Here is a 9,940-nt window from a genome sequence, read left to right as displayed (position 1 = left end):
ATGTTCAGCTTTCCATGTGGCATACTAGCCAGAGATGATGGGAGTTGTAGTTTAGCAACATCTGCAGGGCCAAAGGTTCCCCACAGCTATTCATCAATTGATGTCAGGGTCTGGGCAGAGGAGGAATGGTGGAGACTGCTTCCCCAGCCTGACCCTTCCAGACAAGAGGAGACAGTTAAGAATTACAACACGGGTTTGAGGGAGGTCACATCTCAGAGGCAGATGAGGGGAAAAGCTGGGAAATAATGGGAGAGGAGGAGGAAGAAGCACTAGGGGAGCGACAGCTGGTGGACACAGTGTCTTTAGAAAGCATCCCAGACCGCCCCCTTCTCCCAGAACATTGTGGGCCTTGAAAGTAGTAGAGCAAAGAGCTCAAAGGCCGAAGGCGCTTTCCACCACCCATAGCAATGATGCATGAGGAAGTGGGAGAGACAGATGGGGGGGGGGTTCACTCGGAGCAGCGCCATTGTTCTGAGGGACCACGTTCCCAAGCCCCTCTCTGTGAATATTGAATAAAAGCAGGTGGTAAGGACTTTCCTTGTCTTGTCCGTTCCTGGCAACCTGCCATGGGGGTTGGCTCCTCTGCCGCCTGACAATTAGAGGGGCAAAGTTCTTCCCGACCCTTGGCTGCCACTGTTCATTAACGTTTCTTTCTTATCTCTTTCAGTTTTTCCTTTGATGAAGTTACCCCATACTATGAGCCACGTGTGGATTAAATACCTAGCACTGTGGGTGTTGCTGATGGTTGACAATGGAAGTGAAATCATGCAGACGAGAGCGCCACTGTTCCCTAACAAACCATTTCTAGTGTTTTGGAATGCACCGACTGAACAGTGTAGACGGCGCTACAAGGTTGATTTGGACCTCAACATTTTCGACATCGTGACAAATCCAAACGAGACCTTGAGCGGCTCCAGTGTGACAATATTCTATCACACTCATCTAGGGTACTATCCCCATGTAGAGGACCATGGCGAATCCATCAATGGCGGGGTGCCACAAAACGAGAGCCTCACCAAACACCTCATCAAAGCCAAGGCTGACATTGAGCGTGCCATCCCCATGAAGAAATTCCACGGGCTCGGGGTCATCGACTGGGAAAACTGGAGACCCCAATGGGATAGAAACTGGGGCCATAAAGCAATTTACAGAAATAAGTCTCTTGAACTTGTCAGAAAGCAGTATCCTCAGTGGCCCGAGAACAAAATCAGGCAAGTTGCGAAGGAAGAGTTTGAAAATGCAGGGAGGGCTTTTATGAACAGCACCCTTCTCCTAGCTGAAGATATGAGGCCAAATGGACTCTGGGGTTACTACCTCTACCCAGACTGCTACAATTATGATTACAAGAACCACCCAGACACGTACACAGGCAAATGTCCAGACATTGAAACTTTGCGGAATGATAATCTGCTTTGGCTGTGGAAAGAAAGCACGGCCCTTTACCCTTCCATATACCTGGAGTACATGCTGAAGGGCAGCCCAAACGCTTTGAAATTTGTACACCATCGGGTTAAAGAAGCAATACGCATTGCTTCAATCGCTCGGAAGGACTATGCTTTGCCTGTTTTTGTGTATGCTAGGCCATATTATACCAATACATTCCATGCTTTTCCAGAGGTAAGGATGCCGGCATCTAATAAGGTCTCAGATCCACTAACATGTGTTACCCTTTCTGATATTCTTGCATATTGATGTGATTGTACAGAGGTGAAAACCATAATGTCAGAGAAAGGGACTTATGGAAGATCTCAGGACAGCTTTTGCTAGTAATCTGTACTTTGAAACCAGGACTCCCTGCTATGGAAGGTGGATTGCAGACTTCTCTTCAATCTGAGGTTACACTAGTGATGCCAAATATTCACATGAGCAGCAATATGCATAAAAGAGACTGCAAAGGTGCTATGGGATTCAGGGCCTGGCAGTTAGAGGTCCTCAAAGATGTGTCTATATGGCAGGGATAGGGAACTTGTAGCTCTCCCAGACATACAACTCCAACCATTCCTTTTTTTAAAAAAATATTTATTAATTTTTCAGGTATACGTTTTCCACAATTAAACATACAGCAATACATCAAATGACTTCCCTTCTTCTTTCCCCATGGTTCCTTAGACTTCCAAAATTAACTGCATATTCTATATCCTCCATCTAGTTCCATCCTATTCCACAAATAATTTCCATTCCTCTTAATACACCTGTTCTTCTTGTTTTCTTTCTTTGCTGGTTAGGCCTGCTAGCTCTGCACATTCCATCATTTTCAGCTCTTCCTCCTCCTCTGGACCGTCTCCCACCTTGCATTTCTGAGTTAACATATTCCGAGCTGCTGTCATTGCATACAGAAATAGCTTTTTCTGCCCCCTGTCTGTACCATACCCGAAAAAAATGCCTCTGGGTTGTTGGGTTTTTTTGGGTGTGTGTGTGGTGGTGTTCTTTTAAGCAATTTTTTCATTTCATTATTAATCATTTCCCAATACAGTCGTACCTTGGTTTTTGAACAGCTTAGTTCTCAAACGTTTCGGCTCCCAAACACCACAATATTTCGGTTTGCAAACTCATCTTGGGGGGTGCACAACAGTTAATAAAATACAAATCTAAAATCAAATATGCAATGATTACAAACAGTACAGATCTCATCCCTCCACAGATGCTCGACAGAACAGAAACATCTTCATGTGGCAATGAAATTCTGGAAAAACAAGCTTTTCCATTCCCAGCAGTTTTTTTTAAAAGAACTGGCAACATATATTTCCATTTTCATTGTCACTCAGAACCTGCAGAACATGTTTTAAATCAGCTGTAGTTTCCAGACCAGCTGTAGTTTCCAGAATAGTTAAGGAGTACAGTCGTACCTTGGTTTTTGAACAGCTTAGTTCTCAAACATTTCGGCTCCCGAACGCCACAATATTTCGGTTTGAAAACTATTTTTGGAAGCTGAATGTCCAATCGGGCTTCCGATTGGCTGCAGGAGTTTCCTGCAGCCAATCAGAAGCCGTGCTTTGTTTTCCAAATGTTTTGGAAGTCTAACGGGCTTCAGGAATGGATTTCGTTCGACTTCCAAGGTACGACTGTACTCCTTAACTATTCTGCATGACCACCACATATGATGAAATGCTCCTTCTGCTTCTTTCCATTCCCAACAGATACCTGCAACTCCCATCATTCCTGACCATTGGCCACATGGACTGGACTTGATGGGAACTGGAGTCCAGCAACACACAAGTTTCCCACCCTCGTTTTAGGGACATGCATATCCCCAAGGCTTCATTGAGAGGGGACTCACCTGTCAAAGCACTCACTGGTGGCCATGCCTCAAAGTTTCTGCATTTAGCATCTGTGAGGATGGGGTTTTATGTGGGCACATCTTCATGCTGTTGGGAATCCTCATTGAACCTGGGTTCTTGATAGTACGTGTAACGCCAGGGAACTGTGGCTGGCAGGCATATTAATCCCATTCCTCTCAAAAATTCACTAAAGTTATCTGTGCTCCATGGGAAGGTGCTTATGTACAGTGGTGCCTCTCAAGACGAATTTAATTCATTTCGCGAGTCAAATCATTTTGCGAAAAATTCATCTTGCGAATCGCGGTTTCCCATAGGAATGCATTGAAATTTCTTTTTCTGCGCATAGGAACGCATTAATTAAATTTCAATGCATTCCTATGGGAAACCGCAATTCACAAGATGAATTTTTCACAAAATGAATTGGTCTTGCAAGTCACCCTTAGAATTGCAAGATGCATTCGTCTTGTGAAAAATTCGTCTTGCAGGGCATTCGTCTTGCGAGGTACCACTGTATATACCTCAGCTTGACTGGCAAACTGTTAATGTCTCATGTAAAAGCACTGATCTAAAACAGAGGCTGGTGTGAGGTGTATGAGTATGTGAGGGGAGAACAGTGTGTGATTTCTATCACCTCAGTGAGAACAAGGCCTCAGAAGCTGCATCCAGATAAATGCAGTGTATAATACATCAGCTTTATTTGGTCTCTCGGGTCAAAGAAACGTCAAAGGTTGACTGTGGTCACCTGGTGAATTACAAAGGCCAGGATGAAATTGCCAGAAGCAGTTAAAATGACAAGACCAGATGAAACAAACAAACAGGGAAACACACCACCGATCCAGTGTAGTACTTAAACTCAGCAGTAATTAGTAATCAGCACAATACAATACAATACAATATAAAATTAGCTCATTAACTAATGCAGAAAGAAAATATTCATCATAAATGTGCACATAAAAGGTAAAGGGAAAGGGGCCCCTGACCCTCAAGTCCAGTCGTGTCCGACTCTGGGGTTGCGGCGCTCATCTCGCTCTATAGGCCAAGGGAGCAGGCATTTGTCCGCAGACAGCTTCTGGGTCATGTGGCCAGCATGATAAATCTGCTTCTGGCGAACCAGAGCAGCACACGGAAATGCCGTTTACGTTCCCGCCGGAGCGGTCCTTATTTATCTACTTGCACTTTGATGTGCTTTTGAACTGCTAGGTGGGCAGGAGCAGGGACCGAGCAACGGGAGCTCACCCCGTTGCAGGGATTCGAACCGCCGACCTTCTGATCAGCAAGCCCTAGACTCTGTGGTTTAACCCACAGCGCCACTTGGGTCCCTTTTAAAGGATGACTAAAAACAAAGAATTTAAAACATATTTTTATTATAATACGGTATTTCCAGGCTGTGTCTCATCCTGGGGGGTGCACAACAGTTAATGAAATACAAAATACTGAAACCATAAAAAGTCTAAAATCAAATATACAATGATTGCAAACAGTACAGATCTCATCCCTCCACAGATGCTCGACAGAACAGAAATATCTTCATGTGGCAATGAAATTTTGGAAAAACTAGCTTTCCCCTTCCCAGCAGTTTTTTTTTTAAAAAAGAACTGGCAATATATATTTCCATTTTCATTGTCACTCAGAACCTGCAGAACATGTTTTAAATCAGCTGTAGTTTCCAGACCATCTGCAAGAGCAGCCTTATGTAAAGCACGTTACAGTCGTACCTTGCTTCTTGAACGCCTTGCTTCCAAATCCCGCAAACCTGGAATCTGAAAAACCTGGGGAACTCTGGTTTGTTATAAGGGTGGTGGAAATTGGAGCTCCGTTAGGAGATAAACTACAGTTCCCAGGATTCTTTGAGGGCAGCAATCTACTTTAAATGTATGGTGTGTACAGAACCTCTCAAAGCAGGCCACTTTATGATTTTAATGGATGGTTCACTTTGCTTCAAAGGTTATATGTTTACTGTGTTCTAACCTCATCATTTGGGTGTCTCTTGAAACTGCCACCATTGCTTTTACTGCAGACAGTGTTTGCTTATTATTATTTTTTTAAAGAGAGTTGATAGTGGTGCAAGAGAGGTATTATTGCCTATGGTGTGCGCATTCAACACACTGAGATCTCTGGCAAACAGGCGCTAAAGAGTATTATTGTAGTGATTCAAAAACCATCCGAACTTGTTTCACGAGAGGTGACCCCCCCAACCCCCCCTGAAAAATAGGTGGGTACAAAATGGGCAATGATGCTTTGACTGTGCAGCATGCTCTATTAGGGTTGCCATGTGTCCTCTTTTTCCAGGAAACACCCTCTTTTCCAGGGGTGAAATTTCTGTCCGGGTGGATATTTTTTAAAAAAATTGGCTATACTTTCTGGATGAGATGTAGACATAACGGGTGGCTGAAGACTTGCTTTCCTCTGCTCTTCTCTTCTCCTGACCCCCCCTCAGCAATATATCACAGCTTCTATAGCCTACATGTCGTAGGGGTATTTAGAATGAGAGGTGTCACAGCATCCTCTTTCTTGCTTGTCAAAATATGGCAACCCTATTATATTATGCATATCCGTGGCTTACTTTTCAGGAAGATTTGGTGAACACTATTGGCGAGAGTGCAGCTTTGGGGGCAGCAGGAGTTGTCCTGTGGGGAACCATGGAGTATGCCAGTTCTACTGTAAGTGAATTTGGGTTAAGAACAATGAGCTGAGTTTTGCAGGAATTCTCGGGGCACCCCCTCCTCCCTCACATACCCCCAATCCCCAAAAGTTGGCAGCAAAGATAGCAGGTTCTAGCTATTTCTATGGCCCACAGATCTGGGAATGGCAATATGCATCCCAAGATTGGCCTTCCCAGAAAAAAGATCTCCAATAGTTTAGCTCATGGGTAGGCAAACTAAGGCCCGGGGGCCCAATCGCCTTCTCAATCCGGCCCGCGGACGGTCCGGGATTAAGCGCGTTTTTACATGAGTAGAACGTGCCCTTTTATTTAAAATGCATCTCTGGGTTATTTGTGGGGCAGAGAAATTTGTTTCCCCCCCCAATCTAGTCCGGTCCCTCACAAGGTCTGAGGGACAGTGGACCGGCCCCCTGCTGAAAAAGTTTGCTGAATCCCCTACGAATCCCCAAACGAATCCCCAAATCGAATTTATTTTATTTTATTTGTTGGTACTGATCCAAAGCTATACAGAAATACATAGCCATTGCAAAGTATTTTTTAATCATATACTGAGATAAAACAACTAATTAATCTAAAAAAGAGCAAAGAAAATACAAGGAAATGAGAAATCTAAACGAGAGAGCAGAAAAGAAGGAAAAGAAAGAAAAAACTAAAGAAAGACAGAGTAGAATAAAAGGATTTCCGGCTCTGCAGCTACATATAACATTCATTCTTTAGAACACAACTATTCTATCTTCTATAAGCTAGTATTTTTTTTCAACCTTCAAATCCAGATATTACAAGTTCATTTTCTCTTTTATGCAAAAGTCCATAAGAAATTTCCAATCCTTAACAAATGTTATTAATGGTTTTTCTCTAGTTAAGCATGTTGCTTTAGCCATCTCAGGTAAGTCCAATAATTTTATCAGTCATTCTGTAAGTGGTTAAGGCACACACACACACATCAAATTTAGAATACATCTGAACAGGGCAAGCTCGGTGGCTCATCTGAGTTAGAGGTAAACCTAGAGATATGCATGTGGTTGTTGTGCACATGCATTTGGAAGAATATGGACTCAGCTACATTAGTAAAGAAAAATCATTTTATATGTGTTATAACACTGTGACGCCAGGTGGCGCTGTAGAGTTCCGTCTTTCGCCAATGTGATTTCCCACTTTGAGGTTTACAACACGTTTTCCTGAAATGCTTTTCTGATGTGTCTAGATCCAGCCTATAGCAACACTTGGGGTGTCAAAATGTAGAATGCATAGGCTGTGCAACATTTTGTGTTGAAGAACTCAAACCCAAATTTTAATTCTTTGGTAGCGTGTAATAGAGATATTCTAATGAATGTACTCATTTTGTGCATGTGCGATTTTGGCTTCAAAAATCTGTGATCTACCAAACCTATTTATGCTAGACTTTGAATGGGGAAGCAAAGAGGAAGTTACTACCGTACTTGCCTTTAGGAGACTGGAAGATGGGGAGAACCTGGTACTGGGATTAGCAAAAGTTCGACCAAACACTTTCCTTACCCACACATTTCGTCATTGTTCTCTGTACTCCAGAAAGCTGAGATTTTTGTGTTTTAAAGAAGTTTCATAGTCACTCATGACTGAACCCATTTCACATTCCCTTGAACATGCATAGGCAAACTCGGCCCTCCAAATGTTTTGGGACTACAACACCCACCATCCCTGATCACTGGTTCTGTTAGCTAGGGATTATGGGAGTTGTAGTCCCAAAATATCTGGAGGGCTGAGTTTGCCTATGCCTGCCCTTGAACAAATATCTGTGCTAGTCATTTAGACAATACAGTGGTACCTTGGTTCTCGAACGAAATCCGTTCTGGAAGCCCATTTGGCTTCCGAAACGTTCGAAAACCGAGGCGTGGCTTCCCATAGGTTGCAAGAGCTTCTTGCACTCAGTGGAAGCCACGTCGGATGTTCAGGTTCTGAAAAACATTCGAAAAGAGGAACACTTACTTCTGTGTTTTTGGCTTTTGGGAGCCGAAACATATGATAACGGAATTGTTCGAGAGCCGAGGTTTGACTGTAGTGCCAACTGCTTAGAGGTGGAATCCTATAGAACCAATTACCTGGGAATAAGATCCATTGCACTCAGTGGGGCCTATTTCCGAGAAGACATCTATAGGATTGCTCTGTAAGGAAACCTGTCTTTGCTTTCTTTTAGGACAACTGTTTAACTGTGAAAAAGTACGTGGATGGCCTCTTGGGACATTATATCATTAATGTGACCTCTGCGGCCAAGCTCTGCAGCAAAGTTCTGTGTAAGAAGAATGGACGATGCATTCGTAAAAACAGTGAATCGGATGCCTACCTGCACTTGTCTCCTGACAGTTTTAAGATTTGGCTCGATATCTCTGAAACGGGGAGAAGAGTAGTTGTGGAAGGAAATCTGAGGCAGGAGGACATGGAGGTCATGAAAGAGAAATTCATCTGCCAGTGTTACCAAGGGTGGACGGGGTTATTTTGTGAACTGCCTACTCACAAAATGCGGTGCAAACCTGGTTCAGGTTTTTGTTTTTTGTTTTTAATCTGTTTTTTTGTTTTTAATCTCACTGGTTTTTGTTTTTTGTTTGTAATCATTGCGCTTTGCAAATATAGCTAAACAAATTTGTTAGAAGACCAAACTTGTTGGTGCTATTTCTGCCTTGGGCAAAATTAATCCAAACTGTTATGTTGAACAACATGGAATTCAATATACGGTACATCAGGAATTATATTCTTAGATTAAATGACATCCCAACAATACAGAAAAGCGCTCTTAGATGTACCTGCAAGAGACCTAAAATTGGCAGTGGTAAGGAATCTTGGGGAATAAATGTATTGCTGAGAATAATTCATTTTTCGTTTCTGCATTATGAACAATCTTGTATAATTCTAAAGCTTGCACACCAAAATAGCAACTTTTGTATTTTATTACAGTATTCAAATTTAACAGGTACAACATTCCAAACAGGTGCAACCTTCTAAAATAAAATGAAATAAAATAATGTTACAGTCTTCATTAAAGGGTGCAGACTACTCATTCCCTTCCACTACTGTTCCCATTCTACATTTCCACTTCCCTTATCAAATTGGCACTCAGTATTTCACAGCTATTGACCACACTGAATTCCCACTAGGCTTTTTTTTTTGCCCCCTAGATTTGTTTCAAAACTTTTTAAGTTTATGTCTGCAAATTTTGGGGATAATACCTTCTTCTCACTTTTTGGTGGCCCCATTTTGACTCTAATCCAGCCAGCACACACCACCTGAATTCATTCTCCGAGGGAATGGTGATCATTATGGCGTTCATTCCCACAAAGCTTGCTCTTATTCCATTTTGCACATGCTTCATCTGTTTAGATGTAGAAGAATGAAAAACCGATTAAAACATACAGGAGTCCTAGAGAGCCAATGTGGTGGGATGGCGATAGATTGTTGGACTGGGTCCTGGGAGACCAGCGTTCAAATCTCCACTCAGTCATGGGTGACTGTGGGCCAGTCACTGCCTCTCTGTCTATTCTACATCACAGGGTTGTTGTTGAGAATAAATGAGGAGGGGGAGAACAATAGATGCCATCTTGAGTTCCTGGGAGGAAAGGTGAAATATGAACGGAATAAATAAATACACTGCAGTAGCACAAATGAAACTAAATTCTATATAGAATACATATTCAGATTATGACTGATGTTTGTCTGATTTCGCCCCCTTAACAATCCAAACTACATGTGAATTCCAATTACCCAAACCTTAGATAGATGTGTTCCTGATTTCCAGAATTGACTGTGTGTTGCTATGGCCAACAAGGAAACATTCAGATAAATGGGCTATTTTATTTGCCACATTTAAATTATGCTCTTCCTCAAAGCAGCTCAGTCTAACTTGCATGGGATAATTCCATTTTATCTTCATAATACCCCTAGGAGATAGCAAACCTACTTCATCAGCCTATCCTAAGCGTTGTCCACCGAGTGGAGATTTGGACCCAGGACCATAGCTGCCAAGTTTTCC

General features: G+C 42.6%; 1 pseudogene; it reads left to right on the top strand.

Moving 5' to 3' along the window:
- Positions 1–678: 678 nt before the first annotated feature.
- Positions 679–8,551, top strand: LOC132592735 (hyaluronidase Eo Hy-1 pseudogene; annotated as a pseudogene).
- The last annotated feature ends 1,389 nt before the right edge of the window (positions 8,552–9,940 follow it).

The sequence above is a fragment of the Zootoca vivipara genome, chromosome 9, assembly GCF_965207765.1.
Source record: "Zootoca vivipara chromosome 9, rZooViv2.hap1.1, whole genome shotgun sequence".
In the NCBI taxonomy this organism is placed as follows: Eukaryota; Metazoa; Chordata; class Lepidosauria; order Squamata; family Lacertidae; genus Zootoca; species Zootoca vivipara.
The sequence above is the reverse complement of the archived record's forward strand: the minus strand, read 5'-3'. Positions and strand labels throughout refer to the sequence as shown.